This window comes from Lissotriton vulgaris, chromosome 5 (assembly GCF_964263255.1).
Source record: "Lissotriton vulgaris chromosome 5, aLisVul1.2, whole genome shotgun sequence".
Lineage (NCBI taxonomy): Eukaryota > Metazoa > Chordata > Amphibia > Caudata > Salamandridae > Lissotriton > Lissotriton vulgaris.
In genome coordinates, this window is record NC_141693.1 from 1,119,373,249 (window position 1) to 1,119,394,494 (window position 21,246).

General features: G+C 45.9%; 2 non-coding genes and 1 pseudogene across 2 annotated transcripts; all 3 read right to left on the reverse strand.

The window, feature by feature from the left end:
- Positions 1 to 402: 402 nt before the first annotated feature.
- LOC147712068 (U6 spliceosomal RNA) lies at positions 403 to 509 on the reverse strand. Its single transcript, XR_015296285.1, has one exon. It is a non-coding gene; the product is annotated as a U6 spliceosomal RNA (small nuclear RNA).
- An 86-nt stretch (positions 510 to 595) lies between these two features.
- LOC147712069 (5S ribosomal RNA) lies at positions 596 to 714 on the reverse strand (annotated as a pseudogene).
- A 692-nt stretch (positions 715 to 1,406) lies between these two features.
- LOC147712070 (U6 spliceosomal RNA) lies at positions 1,407 to 1,513 on the reverse strand. Its single transcript, XR_015296228.1, has one exon. It is a non-coding gene; the product is annotated as a U6 spliceosomal RNA (small nuclear RNA).
- Positions 1,514 to 21,246: the final 19,733 nt, after the last annotated feature.

The window sequence follows — 21,246 nt, forward strand, 5'->3', positions numbered from 1 at the left end:
GCGGCCCGAACGAACCGGGCCAAAAGGCATAACACAGGCCATGCCACCGGGAAAGGAAAGACGTGCGGCCAAGAGAAGCCAAAACAGCACGCCGAACAACCAGCACGGACAAGGGAGGAACCTCGTTGGCCGGGAAAAGCGGTAGAGATACCACCTGAGTCCGAGGCCCCATGGCCAGGAACCCCGAGAAGGACACGGGGGACATGCCGGAGGAACAACCCCGTCCGGCAAAAACCCGCAAGAAGGGCGGGGAGCGGAGGAACGACCCCCGCACGCCCATCCGCCCCGCAGACACCATCGCCACCAGGGAAAACCACCGTAAAGGCGAGGCACCGCAAAAAGCCACCGAGGGCCGGGGCCCAAAAGGGCGGACCCCGAAGAGCTCGTAGAACGAGAGAGAAAACTCCTGAGGAACGCCTCACGAATTTGCGAGCCACCCTTGCGCAGGGGCCCCGCAAATGTCCACAGGAACGATCCAAAAGTAGTATATGTGCAGCCGAAGCGAGCACCCAAGGGGGAGACCGGCAGAGCGCCCGTGGGCGAAGGATAAACAACATCGGAGCCAAGCGAGCCACCAAGGAAACCAGGCCGTTTAAGCCCTCCGCACCAGGTAATCCCATGCCGTCTCCCATCCAGGTACTAACCAGGCCCAACCCTGCTGAACAGCTGAGAACAGACAAGATCAGGTGCTTTCAGGGTGGTATGGCCGTAGACTCGAACCCGGACTGAGGAAGGCCCGCAAGGCCGCCCACCGGGCCCACCGGCAAGCAGGGGCCACGTTCCAGGAACACCCCTCAGACCGGAAAACCAAAACCCGCAAGGGGACCACGGAGGCGGGGACAGCACCAAGCCGACCGCGCCAACGCGAGAAGGGCGCCCAGCGCCGGGCACAGGATCAGGCCTGCAGAAGTAGGCGGGCCAGCCGACAAGAGCCGGCTCAACACTGACGCCGAGAGCGGGGGACCCAACCATGGCACGGGAAGAACCAGGATCGGCCAGGAGGCTCGAACCGCCAGCTCGCCCAAGGAGAGGGTACCCGGGGCGGTCGACCCCGCCGGGTCCAAATACCGGCACGCACCACGACAAGCGCGTCAACCACACGCGGGTGCCAGGCAAAAAACTGCCACCTAGGGATACCTTCCCCGCCCCGGCCGGAATCGAACCCAGGCCAGTGAGGGCCGTCTGCACCAAAGGCACCAGACTCACTCGTGAGCCAAAGCTCCCTAGTTATCCACCCCTGCAATGATCCAAAAAGCGACCACGTGCCGCCGAGGCGCGCACCCCGGAGCCTCCCGGCCTGCCCAAGCGAATCCAGCCGAGAATCCGCGAGAACAGAGGGCACGGGGGAAACGCGCACAACAGCCGAATGGCCTCGCAAAAGACCGGGCATCCCCAGGACCCAGGCGGATTCTATGGAACGCTTCACGAATATGCGTGTCATCCTTGCGCAGGGGCCATGCTAATCTTCTCTGCAGCGTTCCAATTATAGTATATGTGCTGCCGAAGCGAGCACCAGAATCCGGGCAGGCGGGCCGAGACCCTCACCGTGAACAGAGTCACCGGAGGCAGACCGAGACGAGGCCCCAGGCGCTGTAGCCCACCGGGGTCCGGGAGATACCAGGCAACGAAGGAAGATCCGACTCAGTCGATCCGCCTCCCCCTAGTCGGACCCTGTGGACAGGACAGCCCGAAGGGCCAGGACCGGCTACTCCGCTCAAGAAAACAATCCCCGAGCAAGGATAGGACGCCTGTCAAGACCTGGGGGCATTGAAGCACAGGCGCAAACGACGGCAGGTCACCCTGTTAGCCAGGAGGGCCGCCAGCAACTTCCGTGTTGCGCGACTGCCGGAGACCCAATCGACCCGGCGCCCAAGGGCGCCCCCCCCCTGACCGAACCAGAGGGGAGGACGGGTCGAAGGAGGACAAGCCCGAGACGGGCACCGAAGGGACTACCGCCCCCAGAGCCGGGAGCCGACGGAGGGGAGACCTCCAGACGGGGAACACCCCGACCCCTGCCCGGTGAAGAAGAACCACCAGGCGGGCCAGGTGCCATTACCCCTAGCCGGCAGCCCCTGGGAACTTCAGGCAGACTCCCCACCCGGAACCCACCGGTCCCGACACTGCCGAAATACAGAAATCAGACGAGATCAGGCGCAGGCAGGGCGGAATTGCCCTAGACCCCACGGGCCAGAGGGCAAACCCAACGGAAGCATCCGCAACCGAGGGCGGGAACCAATCGTAGGCCGAAGCCAACAGCACCCGGTCATCCCGGGCGGACTTTCCAGTCACCAACCCGGCCCGACCCAGCACAACTTCCGAGTACGGACGAGATCAGGAGTTATTTGGGTGGCATGGCCACAGGCTCCTGGCAAGCCCTACAGGGCCGACCCTGGAAGGGGCAGGTACCCCAACCTATCGATAAGGAGGGACTCCGCGTAGAATCCGCAAGGCCAGCCAGCCCGAAGAGCCCAAGAACCGTGCCAGCCACGGCCCAAGATGGGACGAAATGGAGGCGACAGCCCCCCCCCCCCCCCAGGGAACTCCCTGGAGCGGGACGGCCGAAGCCAGGATCTCGGGATGACCAACACGGGAGCGGCCCCACCAGTACCAGACCGGGAAACGCCGAAGCCGGGGCCCGGAAGCCCCCAAGACAGTACCCTGTGGCGACCGACATCCCGTATTCGGGAGGAATGGCCGAAGGGCCCCACCCCTGCCAGGGCGGGACGCCCCTCAAAGAGGACAAGCCGACAAGGACGCCGGAATGGACCCCGTACGTGCGCGACCTCCCCGCCAGAATAGCGCACCACACGTCCGAAAGGGTCGCAAGGCGTAAGTACAAACGCCTCCGCGGAACCCCTCCCGGCATTCCCCCCAAGGCGACCCCTTCTGGACACCCTGAAGGAGGAGGCCATGCATCCCCTGGAGAGAAAGTAGCCAACTAACATCATCAGGACCTTTTGAGCCCAAGCCCCCTTCGCGGCGGGGAAACGAACCCCGGTCCCGGGCTAGACCACAGTATTAGAGACTGCTGTTCTAACCATTGGGCCACAATTCTCCCCCAGGGCCATACACTCCCCCCCCGGGGCCACCGAGAGGGCGACGAGGCGAGGAGGGGGCAGGGCCACCCGCCGCGCCAGGACCTCGATGGGGCTGCGCGGCAACACCAGGAGACCCCGCCGAAGGTGAGAGAAGAGGAGGTTGAACCCCCGCCACCTGAGGAGAGGCATCGCAGCACAGACGAGCACCCGCCGAGGCGGTGAAGTGCCCCCAGTACTCGGGGCAAAACGTCTGCAAGTTCGCAGTCAGTGACTGCACGAGGCAAGGACAAGAAATGTAGCACACCACACATGTCTACTTTAAGCAGGTCAAATTAATTAAACCTGACCACAGTCCCACGTCAAGTGAGTAAAAATGGACAAGCCCCCTTGAAAATATCCCACCTTGGGACACTCCTACAGCACAGGCAGGATCCGAACCCTGGCCAGTGGGGGCTGTCCCCTCCACAGGCACAAGCCTCACCTTCGAGCCCCGGCTCAGTGGACCAATCCAAGTCGAGGATCGAACACCGGACTCACAGCCGAGCCCGACGCGTTGTCCGCTGCCTGCCGAAGGCAGAACGCTTCGCAGCGCCCGCAGGGGAACCCCGGCGTGCACGGCCGCCAAGGCAATCGCCGGCACCTCCAACCCCGCCCACAAGAGGCGGGAGCCCGCCGGAGCCAACCCCAGCGCGGCAAGCCGCCGCGGGCCGTTGGGGAGGAGAGAGTAGCGGAGAAAAAAAAAAAACTCTCGGACGCCGGCGCCGCGATGTACTGAGACCCAGGCCGGGCCGAAGGGAGCACCCGGTCCGAGGACTCGTGGACAAACGAGGGAGGCCGCGCCTGCCCCCGCCGAGTAAGTCCTACAATGTCTTCCGCTGTGCCATATAACTGAGACAGGGACACACAGATACATGCAGCGAAAAAAACGTTACCTGCAATCCGCTTAACGTCGTGCAGAAGCGCTTGCAGCCCTGAGAACAAGGAAACGCTGTTCCAGGCAATGGCATAATGTGAAGCACGAGCACCCGTTACAAACTGAGGTGCATGATTTCATGACAGGCAGAATTACAACCCGAAAGCTGTTACATTGTAAGTGATAAGCCCCACGCAGAGCCAATACACACAGCCCTGGTATTTCTATGAAAACACGACACCCATCGGGCAGCCCAGCTACCCGACGGGCGTAACCTGCAATTCACATATCCATGTAAGCACACATAGGTGCATAAACGCCCAACGGAGCGCTGGACCCCAAAAAGCCCACACAGTGGCCCGGGCCCTTCGGTAACGACCTGGGGATACACGGGGATGCCCAAACACCCCATATCCCCTGCCGCCCCCCCCCCCTATAAACCACTGGCACGCTATAGCAGCACCTAACCGGCCCCACAGGACCGGGGGCAGGAAGAGGGGGGGGGATTTCTAGGCATAAGGCACCAGAGACCGCTAGAGCAGGTCCACCACCTTAAAACCCCAGGGCCAGCTCACGCCGGCCCATCTTACCTGTACCGTGCTCTGGAGAGAGTCGTGCAGAACAAAAAAAACAGGCTAATTGGTTGGGCCGGCCCGCCTCTTATAGAGGTCAGGTGGGACTGGTCGGCCATGTTGGGAGGGGGTGGGAGGTGGTTTCTTTTTGCTTTGGAGGGTTCTGTTGTGGAGCTAAAGCTCACTATGTAAATCATGTGGCGAGGAAGACTTACGAGGAGGTAATGCGCAGTACTGCTAAATATGGCCACTTTGTTCTAACATGCTCTTTGCTTGCCACCGCTGCTTTGGCTCAGCTGTTTATTTCTGCTTAACTCATAATGCTATAGATATTATAAAGTAAAGGGTGCAGTGAAGCCAATCATGGTATATAGTGTATTCATTTTTTCTGTGTTTCTAAATTGTTTTCGCTTACTTTTCATGTAACATTCTCCGGGGGCCTAGGAGAGAGGTGCTACTCCATCTTGGAAGCCCGTATGGTACCAATCACGTGATGGGGGACAAAAGAGTCTACAGCAGTGGAACACAGCTAGTTGGCTACCGAAGCTGAGATGCTCCTGGGAACCAACCTACGAACTAGCGAGAAGACTCAAATCTACACCTATATTTGTAACAATGTGATACTTGCTCTCTGTACGCTATTGTCTTCATATTCCTATGCCATGGGAACTGGAATGTAAGGGGGGGGTTCAAGAAATTGAATATTATTTGTGGGAACACCAAATTCTAGGTGGTGACAATGACCTAACCACCTCTCTTGTCCAATCCGAAGTTGGGGATCCTTACACTTGCAACATTTGTGGGTGGTCTACTGACTCGAAAACAGTATAACTGGCCTAGGTTTAGATAGAGAAATTTTCCAACTTGTCCGAATAGCTGACCTGTCACTGACCCTACGAACTCTATAGGTGATGGATACAGAGAGCTGCGGAGCACTCTGTCCGTAATTTCCACAAACTTAGTCTGGGGTGGAGAAACCTTTGAGTGCTGGCGTAGCACTTTGCTGGGAGATTCGAGTACCCAATCAGGGTTATTGGCAGATTCCTTGCAGAGAGGGCGTAGCGCAGGCGTTGCATCCAAAGCTGCAGGTGTTGGTCGTACCTTCCGTGAGCCCAGTCCTGATCCAATCCTGGGGTGATCCTGTCCTGACTGTCCATGAGCTGTACCTGCTCGCCTACTGGCATCCTAAGTCCTTGAGGGTCCTTTCCCGCCTTTCCCAACTGACCCATGGCCAGGGTTAGTCCTCATTCTGTCCTATGTAATTATAAATATATGTGGGTGTTTGTTTACCTAAATCTTTCTCTCCTTTCCTTTAATAAAGCAATCTTGCCTATGTGAATTATCTCTGACATTTGACTCTCAAGTAAAAAAAAAAGTATTTTTCTGATTTGTTCCTTATCTTCCCTTACCCTTACTCAAACTCTAAAATTGTTTTGCTTATCTAGTATGTTCCACTGTTACCCTTCCTATAGAAATTGAACGCATCCAGAAAGTATCGGTTCTTTTATATCGTTTAGTATAATCAAGTTAGCAATTTAGTAGAATGTTCCCTTGTTCTTACCCAACCTTTAGTAGCGAGGTACAAATCTGTTAGATTAAATCAGCGTGTTCCTTTTTTCCTTCCTCCTTTATATTTTCGAATGTTAGATGATCTTCACGTTAATTCATAGTTATACTATTTTCTTAATCTTGGTCATTGATAGTCTGATCTGTGTAAACCTTATTCTCATGGCATATGATAATGAAAATTAACAGATAAAGGTTTTTGAAACTTCTTGAATGTGTGGTTTTAACAAGGTATAAACAACATTCAAATGTATATGGTATTTTCTTTAGTATTACCTTCCTACCCCTGCTAGCTCCTGATCTGTTGTGATCATAGGTACCTGTTCTCGAGGATTGGTAAGTCAGGTACTCGTAAATAAATAGACAGGAAAACTCGAATTACTGATAGCGGTGAGTAGGTTACCTGATTTATGAAATAAGTGATAAAACACGTTATGGGCCCAGTAGTGCATATTTGGTAAATCAGAGTCGGGTGACCTGCGCGCTCTATCAGTAATTTTCTGGTAGCAGAGCTATGGTTAGGACTAGTTAAAATAGGTAGATAAGATATTTGTTTTTGAAACCATGAAAAATAAAATGTGCTGCTAAAAATAAAATTTTCTTTCAGTTATCGATCGATCTAAATGCTATTGTTTTGAAATGTTATAAAGTATTATTTTATGAAATGCTGCTATATTATTGAATGTGATTAACAAATTGTTAGTGATTGTTCTATGTTGTCTGGAATCCCCGGGGAATAGAATAGCGGGTGGTGAGCAGAATCCACTCGGCTGTGAGGTCACTTGCTGTGAGGAAGATTAGTGCATGGTTAGGCAGAACCGGAAGCGCTAATTAGGATTTTCTGAATGAATAGTTGAATAAATGATAGCAACGAGTTCGCTAATGAAACTTCAGTTGTGATATTACCTAGTAAGGGTCACACGAGGAAGGAGTAGTAGGTTCATCGGAGCTTGAGTGATAGCAAAGGAGTACCTTGGTGAAACTTTAGACTTAGTATATATCCCGGAAAGAGTGGATGAGTCAAAGAAGTAACAGGTTCTCTAATGCTTGTGTGAAAGGGTAGGCAGAAGGGTCTATCCATAGTGTATGAAAAGTAGACAGAAGAGGTTTACTTGCAGTGAAACAAAACTTTCTTTCTTTTAGACTCTCGAGCACAGTGGCGAATGTTATACATTGTTAACTAAATTGAGCACTTGCACTTTAGGAAAATTCAAAGTTTCCGTTACCTTGTGAAGGAGGGAGTCGGTCGTGAAGCTGCGCTGACGTCACTCCGTGCCGCGCTGGTATTGGTTGAAACAGCGGGCGTGTAACGAAGCTGGTATTGTAAAGGAGGGGTGAGTGCCGGAGCGTGAGACCGCGTCTCGCGAAAAGGCCGCGTACCCATTGGTCGAGAAAATTTGCAATCCTTGTGTTGATTGGTTATTGAAAAGTTATAATGACTCTAAACTGTTACATGAACCATCGATAATATTAAAATCGAGCCCCACAGAGACACAGCAAGATTGCCTATCTCATATAAATCAACAACATCTTGATGAGCAAACTAAATTGGTGAAGGATCAAAACCCAATTCCAATTATAGATTCCAAACCAAAATCAACTCTTAACCCTTTGGCTATTACTTTTTCAGATGTTGTTGCAACCGAACATATATCTAAAACAGTACCTGAGATTAGAAACAATGTGGATACTCTTTATCTTGATTTCATACCTATTTTTGATCCAGATCTTATTTTAAATAGATCTGCCCTAGTTAATTGCTTTCACGAAATAGAAAGCTTAAAATTGATTCAGTCTGTAGATCTAGATATAATTACATTAATAAATTCTGAGAACGGAAGGATAACACGGGTAAAATTTTACTCAAAATTGGTAACAAACCATGTCTTACAATGGGCAGAAGAATTTCAAATAAGAGGAATCGATGTTGATCCCTTTATACCGGTTAAAATAGAAAGTCATAAATACCAAAAAATGTCATCCCATCAGGGCATAAAATCCGGTCCTTTCGATGGCCTTACGGCAGTGCTTGAAGAGCTAAAAATACGGATATCAAAAAATGACCGACAGGTGATAATTAATAATCCGCTACCCATTAAACAAACTAGGGTAAAGGATGTCGATCAGGAGTGGAGTTTGTTGCCCGCTGTCCTATCAGATAAATCTGGTTTTGTATCTAGAATGAATTCAGAGTTTTAACGATATCTTAAAAATAATATCGTGGAACACTGCTGGATTAATCCAGAGCTCAGAAAAATTGTCATTTTTGCATTCCCTAGAGGCAGATATTATCTGTTTGCAGGAAACGTGGTTGGTAGGGAATTTTCCGGTTGTAAAAGATTATTACGTTTTGGAGAGTAGTGCAACTCCCTCTATGAGAGGCCGAGCAAAGGGAGGGTTAGCCTGTCTTTTGTCAAACAAGGTTAAGTGGAATTATACTCACTACCTGGATTCAAATAGATTATTTCAGGCAATAACCTTAATAAATTCCACCAAGGACGCTTCTCAGAAATCATTTGTAATAATAAATGCCTACTTGCCTCCAGAAGTAAAGTATAATTCCAGTATTAAGATGATTTGTTCTTTTATATTAAATTTACAGGAATCCACTTTCCCCCCTCATATTTTACTACTAGGTGATCTAAATGGTAAAATATCTAATAGTGCCCTGGAGATATTTAGGAATAAGATAAAAGAGGAAACATTTATGATACCCAAAGCTATCTTTCCGGAGAACATTAAAACAAATAAAAGAGGGAAACTAATGTTAGAGAGTTTAGCCGAAGTAGACTGCATTATAATTAATGGAAGGTTCCCTTCGGATATTCCCACCCATTTTACTCATAAGTTAGGAAATGGTGGTTCTATCCTCGACTATATGATAGTTGATAGTACCTTCTTTTGTTCCTTAGAGGATTTTTCTGTTCTTGTTACTGATCTTAGTGATCATAATGTTTTACTTTTAAAACTAAATACAACATCACCTCAAAGGGATTCATGGAAAATTGGAGATGATCTATTGAACCTTAATAATAAAGGGAAATGTTATTGGAATTTAAGGTCCATAAGAAGTTTGTCTAATATATTAGAACACACAGCTGAGAATTTAATTTTATGGGAAGGTAGAGAGCTACTCTATTTTGTGTCTTTTTTACAAACTTTAAAAGCCAAAGTTCAAAAGCCACCATCAAGAAAGCCAATTCCTAAAATCCCTTCTGACCTTCATTACCTAAACAAAGAAATAAATAAATTAGTCAGGGCCCAGTATCTCTCCTTTATTCCTGAACGTAGACAAAGAATTTCTCTCCTGAGAAGAAGGAGAAACAGGTTAAAGGTTAGATTAAAACGGGAGAAAGAAGATGCTCTCTGGATTAAACTTTGTGAGGTATCTAAGAGTGGGCAGGTAAAGACCTTCTGGTCATTAATTGGAGAAGGATGTGGGGTGAGATCCAGACCCTCTCCGATATCCATTAGTGAGCAGATATGGGTTGATTTTATACAACAACTATATAACAGCAATGGTGAGAAGTTTTGTTCTGATACCCTGCAGGAGGATTCATTTCCATACGACCCTCCATCTGAATTGGAAATAGTTGCAGCAATCAAAGCTTTACGCTCTTCTGGTGCACTAGGCCCAGATGAAATTCCGATTTCTGTGCTAAAATCCTATAGCACGTTATGGGGAAAAATTTTATACCCAGTCTTTAAATTTTGCTTTATTAATGGCACTGTTCCACATTCCTGGAAGGGGAGTTTACTAATCCCGCTCTACAAAAAGGGGGCCAGAGACTTACCTCAAAACTATAGACAAATATCCCTCTTAGATGCCATAGGCAAGGTTTTTGCCAAATGTTTATTGAATAGTTTAAATGACTGGGTAACAAAATCTGCAATACTCCCGTTGGAACAGACTGGTTTTAGGAAACAACATGGTACTTTGGACAATCTTACTGCTCTTCAAATCCTGGTGGAAAAATATGTTACAGTTCGTAGAGGGGGTGTATTTGGGGCTTTCATCGACTTCTCTACGGCTTTTGATAAGGTGGACAGGTCCCTGCTGTGGAGTAAGTTAATCAAACTAGAGATACCGTCTAGTTTATTAAAATTAGTTATCGCACTACACACAGACATTTGGTGCAGAGTTTTAATGGGTGGTGAGCGAGGACTATCTAGGGTTATACCCACAAATAATGGTCTGAAACAGGGCTGTCTATTGGCCCCCCTGTTGTTCTCCCTATATATCGCCGACCTCCCTAAAGCTATATTATCAATTAGTAACGGTATTGCCCCACTTTTGGGGAGAGCGCCAATAGCGTGCTTAATGTACGCAGATGATATTTTAATCTTGGACCTCACCCCAAAAGGTTTGAATGACCGCTTACAAGCTCTGTCCTCCTATGCTGAGGCTCACTTTTTAAAAATAAATATCTCAAAGAGTAAAATAATGTGCATTCAGAGAAAGAGAAAATCCAAATAGGAAAATTATTATTGGTCCATTGGGGGTGAAAGATTAGAAGTAGTGAAATCTTATCCCTTCCTTGGAAATATTGTCATGAGCAATTTAAGTGAAAAAGCCCACACTGAGAACAACAGCAGAAAAGCCCTCGTTCAAAGGAAGAGTCTTATTTCCCTTTACAAAGCGACTGACAGAAGGCATTTTTCCATATTGCTCGAGGTTTTCCGAGCAAAAATCCCTGCATCCCTAATCTACGGATTAGAAATAGTGGATATGGCATGTTGGAATTTTTTGGATTCTATCGAAGGAAAAATATTACGCCATTTAGCTTCTGTCAATACCGCAAATTCTACGTCTTCGTTAAGACGAGAATTCGGCTTGCGTAGCTCTCGGGCTCAGGCATCTGCGAGTGTGGTGCGTTGGGTTTTTAACATTGCAAGAGGAATGCCTGGCACATTGAGATATCTAATAAAAAGTGAGCTGTTGGGTTCCTTTAATGCTTATTCCTCCATTGTGAGGAATTTCCGACAGGCTGTTACGCTATTACAGCTAGATGAACAAAGTCTCTTTACATTATCTGACACCCAATTGAAGTTATCTTTAAAATCTGCTTCTTGGGAGCTGAGCTTTAGAGTTGATAGTGGGACAAGTAAAGCGGTGAGAGGAATGTTCCCCATTGGTAAATTTTGTGAAATAAAAACTCCCCAACCATACATATGCTGGAATCTTCCCCATGGAATTAGGCGATTTATGCTGCTGTTAAGGTATAATTTGCTCCCTTTAAATTGCCTTTTGTCCAAATGGTATGGTAGTTCAGATATCTGTAATCATTGCAATTTTAATACCCAGGATATGTACCATGTTGTTTTCGTTTGTCCGGCCCTCATGGAATTTAGACGTAAATGGTTAAGACCTATGTGCCTCCAACTGGGTATTTGTACTGCCTTTGATTTTATTGAAGCAATGCTTAACCCCCCTGACGAAATGTTTTGTTTTAAATTATTTTATTTTTTCAAATGTTTTTTAACATTATATTGATTACTTAACACTATGTACATTTCTTTTGTATTTTTATGAAAATTGTTGTATGATTTCATGAATTCTTATGTGGATCTCTATTGAGTTCCGTTATCATAATAAATAAATTTGATTTGAAAATTTGAAAAGTTATAATACACGCTAGTATTGGAAGGGGATTTGTAAACAAAGGTCGTAGTTAACCACGGAGTTTCTGGTTATGCAGTCTATGTGGTATCCTGAATTCTTACCTGATCCACAACATTTAGGTTTTCGTAAAGATCAGATGCTAAGAGGCAGACCTTACAATATGTACGGGAACAAGAGGAAAATGTAATTTGCTGACAAAATCAAGAATTACTTCAAGAAAGACAAGTCCATTAGAACTAGAGAAGTTGTAATCATTCCACCACCTAATACTCCCGCATCATTTATGATTTTTGATAAAGGTTATCATACCTGCGTATGGTTGGAGAATTGGGTAAAGTATACACAAGATGATGGAATCCTAGCATTTCCCCTAGATGGTACCTTTAACAGTAGAATTTTGTTTAATTTGAGTACCCGAATGGATGACTTACATCCCAGACCAAGGTTGACTCAGTATGAGGCTTTAGAAGAATGGGAGATTGAGGCCTTAGAGCGAGACAGACCCAGAATGGATAAGGGAGTGAGCAAATGGTACCCGAAATTGCAGCGAGATGCCAAAGAGAAAAAGATGAAACAATGGAGACAGAATATGATGATCGAGGGACTATTTCCAGTATTTGTGGTAAATAAGCCTGTAGGAGAAGAAGGGACAGAGAAAACCCGAAACTTAATGACTATGGGTGACTCGGAAGATGAATATCTGGAGGATTTATTTATGAAAAATCCACCCACTTATGATGAGGAGTCAGGGTCTTTGAGCTCGAAAAACCCATTCTTTAGATCTCCTAGAAGGAGAAGTGCTAGTGAAACAGATACAGCAGGTATAGACAATAGGCAAACTAGTGGAGACAGATTTTGTAGACCTGACCCTACTGTCCCAAATTATAGACCGTTTGGTGAAGAGAGATCAGGTGTGACAGCCCCAACTGCCCCGAATCTGTATCCTCCTTTAATTCCACAAGTATTACATGATGCGTCAGTTGACAGGACTTTACATGAACGAGAAAAAGAAGCATTGATAAAACAGCGAAATGAACTCATTCAGACAATAGCTCAGATAAATCCCAGTTCTGAAGCCCTGACAATTCCAGTAACTATTGGTCCCGTTGTTCCTCTTTATGGGGATAGACAGGCTAGCCCAAAAACCCCAGTCATTACACCACCTGTAGCCCAGTCCAGAAAAGAGCCTCTCATAGTTGATGATCAGGCAAGCGAATGCGAATCTGTAATCTCCCTGATGGATCTGCCCATAAGGGAGCCAGAAAGTAGTGTACCACGGGCGAGAACTCAGACTAGGGCCAAGGAAGTCCTGATTGAAACAGCTTCAGGGACCCGGAGCGCCACAGTAGTGACTCCGGAGGAACTAGATAGATGGACCCGAGAATTAGAAAAGGAAACTCCCCAGCCCAAACCATTAGATATTTGCAAGCTAAGAATAGAGTTGGAGGAACTAATGGCTGGGAATGTGGGACTGGACAGATTGAATACCCTTAGTGAAGATGAACTTTTGTTCATCTGCAAAAGTATTACCAAAAATACAAGAGTGTTCCATGAGAAACTAATGGACACAGCAGCTAATATGGGAATTGATGTTAGCAAGTCAAAAGTCCTACAAAAACCTTACAGAGCAGAGTTTTCAGACAAAGACCTAGAAAACATGAACGTGTCCGGGAAAAAGGTGCAGATAAGGGAATTGTTAAACCTGTTGCAGAAATGGGGGGACTTAGAAAAATGGAAAGCCAGATGGGCAAAGAAAAAGGAAGACAGTAAGGCTAGACCGAAGACTTCTGAATACGTTCTAAAGGAAGTCGATAAGCCAGAAACCTTGCATCCCATGAGAGAAGTGCCAGGGGGAAAATATGTACATGTACCATTGTCCCGACAGGATATTGTGTCCTTTACCAATGACTTCCCAAAATTGAGAGATAAACATGAAGAGTGGTACAGGCAGGTTGAGAGATTTGTCAAAGTTCAAAAGTGTCTCTTGAAGGACCTAGATGAGTTCTTCGACATTGTAGTTCCTGTAGATTTATGGACAGAATGTAAAATTGCAGTTGATTAGCCCAGTGAGGAGTATGAAAGAGACTCAAGAACAGGAGCTCCCTCTCCGAATATAATGAGGCAGTATGATAAGGTAATACAATATTTGAAGGGGAAGGTGCCAGCAAAAGAAACTGATTGGACCCGCATAGATAGAACTACCCAGAATCGTGATGAAACTGTGCACTCCTATTATGAGCGACTGCTCCAGGTATTCAAAACCTACAGTGGAATCGATAATATTGAAATGAAGGATATGACCCATTTCATTTATCCATTCGTGTTGGGATTGAGACCTGAAATCTCCCAGTGGATCAGAGATAACAAAATCTGTTGGCAGGGTAAACCCGTAGATGAGGTCCTGAAGTACGCCAAGTACTGCGAAGATGAGATGGAGAATAAGCGAAAGGCCTTAAAGGAAAAAGTCATGTGGGCTCAAGTGAAATTGGCAGAACAACAAGAAAAACAGTTAAGTAAAATGAATAATAATACCCCGAACACAAGTGCTGAGGGAGGATGGAAACCCTGAGTTAAAATGAGTCAAGAAGAGGCCAAGAAGAAATTTCCCTGCCATGGGTGCGGCCAGATAGGGCACTGGAGAGACGAATGTCCGAATTTACAGACTGGTAATGTCACAATTAATGGTTTAAATCCACAGGTGCAGAAAGAGGGGCCACAAAAGACCCAGCAACAGGTAAAACAGAATCAGTTGCCTCACGCTCCTAGACCTAACTATAAGAACCAAGCTCAGCAGAATGAGGGGGTCGAGGTATGGGAAGGAAGGGAAGATAGAAATGCAGCAACCTCGCAATTCCTGTTGAATGATACATTCCTCTGTGATGAACCTTACTGACGGGGCCTGAGGGGGGAGGACGAGGAGTGCGTACTTGGCGCCTCCTTGCCGGTAGACCAGTCAGGGCCATACATTGAACGAAAGGTTGAAGGAAATGACGTCACCTTTCTGTTGGACACTGGTGCTACCCGTTCTACTGTGAGAACAGCAGACATTCCTAACCTATCCCTCTCGGAGAAGCAATCCAATAGTGGGTGTGTCAAACCCGATAATTAGTACTCCAGTAACAGAACCAATGGAGATTTCAATAGCTAATTTCAAAGAAATGCACAGATTTGTGGTCTGTGATTCTAGTCCTGTGAACTTACTGGGACGTGATTTGCTGTGCAAAATGAACGGCACCATCTTTTGCACACCAAAAGGCGTTGAAATCCAGACTCCAGATGAAGATGGATTGTATTAATTAATGTTGCTAAGGCCTGACTCAGAAATTAAGAAATTGACAATGCTAGTTTTACCTGAAGAGCTCCAACAGACAGTGATACCAGAAGTGTGGAATTTCACTGGAAGGGATGTAGGTCTAATGGCAAATGTAGACCCGATTCAAATAGCCATAAAACCAAAATGCAGTTTACCCGAATACCAAGCAGTATAAATTGAATGCAGAAGTGAAAGCCGGAGTTGCCCTCGAAATAAAAAGATTGCTAGAAGCCAACATCATACAGGAAGTAATGAGCAGTCCTTGTAATTCACCCATAATTGGAATCAAAAAGCCTAGTGGGAAGTACAGGGTAGTGCAAGACCTGCGCAAGGTAAACAAGATTGTTGTCCCTTGCTGTCCTATTGTGCCAAACCCCGCAGTGATTTTGTACCAAATTCCATGGAATGCTGGATGGTTTACCGTCATTGACTTGTGTCACGCATTCTTTTCTATCCCATTGCATCCAGACAGCAAATTTCTTTTCTCATTTGAATTCGACAGTCATGTCTTTGTCTGGAATCATGTCCCTCAAGGGTACACAGAGAGTCCTTCTATTTTCAATCGGATTCTAAAAAGATGCCTTGAATCATTAGTCTTACCTGGAGAATCAGTTTTGGTCCAGTACATAGAAGACCTCCTGGTGGCGTCTAAAAGTCGGAACGACTGTGTTACTGATACCATTGCATTGTTGAACTATCTGGGTAAAGGAGGGCATAAGGTATCGCTAGACAAATTACAGTTCTGCAAAAATTCAGTGAAATATCTGGGGCACCAGATAGAAAAAGGTATCCAGAAGGTTACTTCAGAAAGGATTAGGATAATTTGAGACATGGAATTACCCCATACTCAAAAAGACATCAGAATGTTCCTGGGAGTGGTAGGATACTGTAGACAGTGGATTGTGGGATTTGCAGTCCTAGCTAAACCATTAATAAAAATGACCAAGAAAGGAGCAAAAGATCCAGTCTAATGGGATGATGAAAGCATTACATCCTGGATAAAATTACGAAACTGTCTGTGCTCAGCTCCTGCATCAGGAATTCCTGACTATTCAAAGGATTTTGCCTTGTTTTGTGACACACGAGACAATTGCGCGCTCTCAGTCCTGACTCAAATTCATGGTCTAAGTAGACGTCCGGTGGCATATTTTTCTGTTACCTTAGAACCAGTGGCTGCTGGATTGCCTGGATGTCTGAAAGCAGTAGCTGCAACTTGCACGAGTCTTGAACAGAGTGTCCATTGTCATGGGACATCCAGTGGCTGTGTATGTTCCACATGCAGTAGTAATCCTTCTGACCCGGACCAAGACTCAGTACCTCACACCTAGTCGGCTGACTAGGTATGAAAGGATTTTAGTGGGTGCTGCAAATGTAACTATCACTAGATGCAATATACTGAATCCAGCAACTCTGTTACCGAGTACACTGGCTGCAGAAGTCAGGGAGGAGGTTCAGCATAATTGCATTGATCTCACTGAGTATAGCACAAAACCACACCCAGATTTCAAGGAAACGGCTTTGCCCATAGAAGACTGTGAATTGTTTGTGGATGGTTCTTGCTTGAGACATGAAGATGGAGGCCTAAGCGCTGCCTATGCTGTGGTCACACTAGAAAAAACAATAAAAGCGTCCTACCTATTTGGAGTAACATCTGCACAAGTAGCCGAACTGGTTGCATTGACAAGAGCTTGTAAAAATGGGAAAAATAAGAGAGTAACCATATACACTGACAGTCAATATGGTTACGGGGTTGTGCATGACTTCGGCCAGTTGTGGCTGCAAAGAGAATTCATGACTTCCTCAGGTACCCCTATCAGAAATGGGAAAGTGGTACAGAACCTACTGGAAGAAATCCAGTTACCAAAAGATTTGGCAGTGGTCAAGTGTGCTGCTCACAAATCTGGCAATGACAATGTGACAGCTGGTAACCGACATGCTGACCAAATAGCCCAATATTGTGCCCGAAACAAAATGTCATTGAACATCACCTTGGGGGGAGTCGGAAACAGCTGCCAACTTATGGTGTTTGAGGATGTATCAACTTGGGAGGAACTGAAAGGGTTGCAACAGGAAGCAGAACTAGAAGAAAAAGCAAGATGGGAGAAAGATGATTGCCAACCAAGGGATAGAGATGGTATCATTTTCTATAGGGTTGGTATGCCTGTATTACCAGACAGTATGGTTGCTTCTATGGCAAGACTGATACATGGAGACTCACACATAGGGAGAGATGCAATGGTTCGTGTTTTTAGACAAACATGGTACAATTCGAAGTTCAGGAACATTGCAGAGGCACTTTGCCAGAGGTGCTTAACTTGTCAGCAGTTTAATCCTGGAAAGAAAACAGTGGTATTGCCCAGTACAATTGGAAAGGCAGAAGGCCCTTTTATCAGACTACAGGTTGACTTTATTCAGTTACCCATTTGCAGAGGACATAGGTATGTTCTTGTCATAGTCTGCCTATTTTCAAAATGGGTGGAAGCTTACCCAGCCAAGAAAAATGATGCCATTACTGTAGCCAAGTTGTTACTAAGGTTCGGTTTTCCAGTCACGGTTGAATCAGGTGGGCATTTTGCCAATGATGTAATAACTCAGCTCTTCGAGGCATTTAAAATTACCCAAAAACTGCACTGTGCATATCATCCAGAGGCTTCTGGAGTAGTAGAACAGCTGAATGGCACTATAAAGTCAAGACTGGGAAAGATGTGTAACTCTACTGGATTGAATTGGATAGATGCTCTGCCCTTGTCTTGATGGGACTGAGAAGCATTCCAGACTCAAACACAGGCCTGAATCCCCATGAGATACTAATGGGAAGAGTGATGCGGCAGGCATGGGTACCAGGACCCAAACTGCTAAGTATTTCTGATGATTTGGTACTAGAATACTGCAAGCAGCTGGGTGACCAAGTGGGTTCTATCTCTCACCAGATTGGGGAAGACGCCGTCGCCAGGCCAACAACTCCAGTCCATAATTTGAAACCAGGAGACTGGGTTGTGCTTAAGAAACACACCCGGAAGAGTTGCCTAGCACCGAAGTGGGGAAAACCGAGGCAAGTGATTCTCATCACTACAACTGAGGTGAAGGGTGCAGGTGTGCCAAAGTGGATCCATGCAAGTCATACCAAGAGAGTGACTGGAAGGGAAGCGGCTGAGGCTGAAGGTTGTGCAGCTGAAGGGTCTCTAGACGATGGTCCTGAAGTAGCTGAGGACGAACAACCAAGCACCAGTCAAGACGAATGGTACCCAGTAGATGATCTGGCTCTTGATCCAATAAGAACGAGGAGATACACCTATCTAGATAGAGAGTGGGATAGAGAGGACGAGACAGGACTAGAAGGAGAAAATCAGATAATCGAAAGTCATGACAGATCTGATGAGGAAGGAGGTCAGATAGGGACAGGACAGGTCATCGACACACCTCCTACAACTCCGGAAACAGAAAAGGGACAGTTAGAAATTAGGGCGGAAGTTCATGCGGAAGAAGATCAAGGGTTCGAAGTGCATGAACAGGATCAGATAGAAATAGACGAACGTGTTCAGGACACAGAATTTGAATCAAACAAAAGTCAAAATCAGCATACACCTGAACCAGGCCAGTTTAGCAACCAGGCAGAAGAAACTGTAGTAAGACCTGGGACTAGTCAGACAGGAAGAGAAGACGGAAGCGTCGAAATAGCTGTGCCACAATTGAATGAAAACAAAAGAGCTTGTGAAGAGAGCCAAATTACAGTGCCAGTTAAAAGACTTAAAAAGAAGAAAAATGAACCAAGATTCATAAAAAGACTAAAACTGAGATTGAAAACTGTGGGGGAAAAGCTAGAAGACTGAAAGAGGGCTGCCAGGGAAAAGGAAAGGGCTGGAGCCAAGCCTAAAAGAAGAAGGGACAGAATAAAAAGACAAAACGAAAAATATCGGAGTCCTGAATGCACTTACCTAGTATTTGAAGAATTTGAAGACCTCGAGATAAGTGACGGGAGTGGCGAAGAATCGATTGCTGATCAGGGTTCCGAAGAAGACCCCACCTGAAGATTTAACCTGCGTAAGCCACCTGTGTAAAGTTACAAAGAGGGGTTGAAAAACTTCTTGTAAGCAAAAAAATGTCTGATTCAAATGTGAATGGAAGACCTAGACAGAATTGCTGTAAAACTTGCTGTAAAATATGCTTGTGTAGTGTAGCAATAGTACTGATAATATGGATAGGACTAACAGTCTTAATACCTTTCATGATAAGCAAGACTCTAACCTGTACCCTACTAAACTAGTGACAAAGGACTCAGATGTTCTGCCGACAGAAGAAACACCACAAAGTGTAGAAAGACTTGAGAAAACCTCTAGCCTTAGACAGGCAAAAATGGACTTAGATGCATCACATGAGGGAGGACTACATTATCACAGAATCAAAAACAGGACACATTTAAATGTATTTGCAAATCTTTTGGTTCACTATGTAGAAGCCATGGAAATAGAAGACTGTTATGTCTGTATGAAGCTACCCACTTCAGTAGCTGAAGGTGTGACCTATTACCATTTACCCCTAACCTATGGAATTTCATGTAGCATTTTAGCAAGCCTCTTCTATAGGGGAACTTTACAGTATTACTATTCTAACTCTGACGTAATATTTTCTGAACTTCCGATTCGGGGAAACCTGAACATTGTACACACCAAGAGCGATGTGACTCGTTATATGGGAGAATACTTTCTGACTATAGGTGACATAGACTTAGGTGATATTTAACAACAAGGGGTGGTGATGGACAGAGTTTCTGAATTAAGCAGAATACTCTCACCCAGTCAAGAGATCAGGGCTAGATCCAACACCGTTTTTTAGATCACTGCACCATCCCAGCTCAGAACCTGGCTATATGCAAATTAGTCTATTCCTGTCCCAGTGCATGATGGGAACAGGGCAAACCAAACTAGGAAGCCAATTCTTACACTGGGAAGGAAACAAGCTTCCGGGGACCGGTTTCTGGCATTTCAGCCGTCGTCGGCCCGGCTTGCTTGAATCCTGATGGTGCAATGAGCAAGGGACTCACATCTGAGTATACCCTTCCACGCTTATGGTGGACAAAATATTTAACAACAAGGGGTGGTGATGGACAGAGTTTCTGAATTAAGCAGAATACTCTCACCCAGTCAAGAGATCAGGGCTAGATCCAACACCGTTTTTTAGCTCATTGCACCATCCCAGCTCAGAACCTGGCTATATGCAAATTAGTCTGTTCCTGTCCCAGTGCATGATGGGAACAGGGCAAACCAAACTACCAAGCCAATTCTTACACTGGGAAGGAAACAAGCTTCCGGGAACCGGTTTCTGGCATTTCAGCCATCGTCGGCCCGGCTTGCTTGAATCCTGATGGTGCAATGAGCAAGGGACTGACATCTGAGTATACCCTTCCACGCTTATGGTGGACAAAATATTTAACAACAAGGGGTGGTGATGGACAGAGTTTCTGAATTAAGCAGAATATGTGAAGCACACAGAAATAACTTGACCTGTTCATTACATGAACAAGAGAAAATGTTTTTAAATATGGCAGAGAAAAGAAGGGATAGTTTCCAAAGAAAAGCCAATGACAAAAGACTGAAAACCCCTAAATGGGCAGAAAACATGGAAAGCACCTCAAATGGTGAAGAGAACTCTGCACTGTTACTGGATTTCGAAAGAAAGGGGAAACTTTGTCTTCATAGAGAAAAGACTAGTTATTATAACAATGTATTCATCGGTTCCAGTGAATGCGAACACAATTATAAGGTAATTGGAGGGTGGGGTTTAAAAAATGGGTCAGAACCTGTGTTTCCTGGAATTGATTATATATGTGGAAACAAGGCTTATTTCAAATTGCCGGATCACTGGTATGTAAGCTGCTATTTTGGCATCGTCTTCCCGAAAATATAATATGTGAATGACGCCGCTGGAAGCAATGAAAATACTAATGGTTTAGTACGTAGTAGAATAGAAAGTGTAGGAGAAATAATAGGTGATATATTTTAGTGCATTGATACCTGGAGTGGGAGTGGTTCTGAATACACACCGAATTTGCAAATTGTCTACAGTGGTGGATCGGTTATCTACTGACACTGCTGCTGGTTTCCTGCTGATCAATACTGAAATGGTTGCGATCAGATCAATGGTTTTACAAAATAGACGTGCTCTTGATACCTTATTGGCAAAAGAGGGCGGAGTCTGTAGAATGTTGAAAGCGCAACATTGTT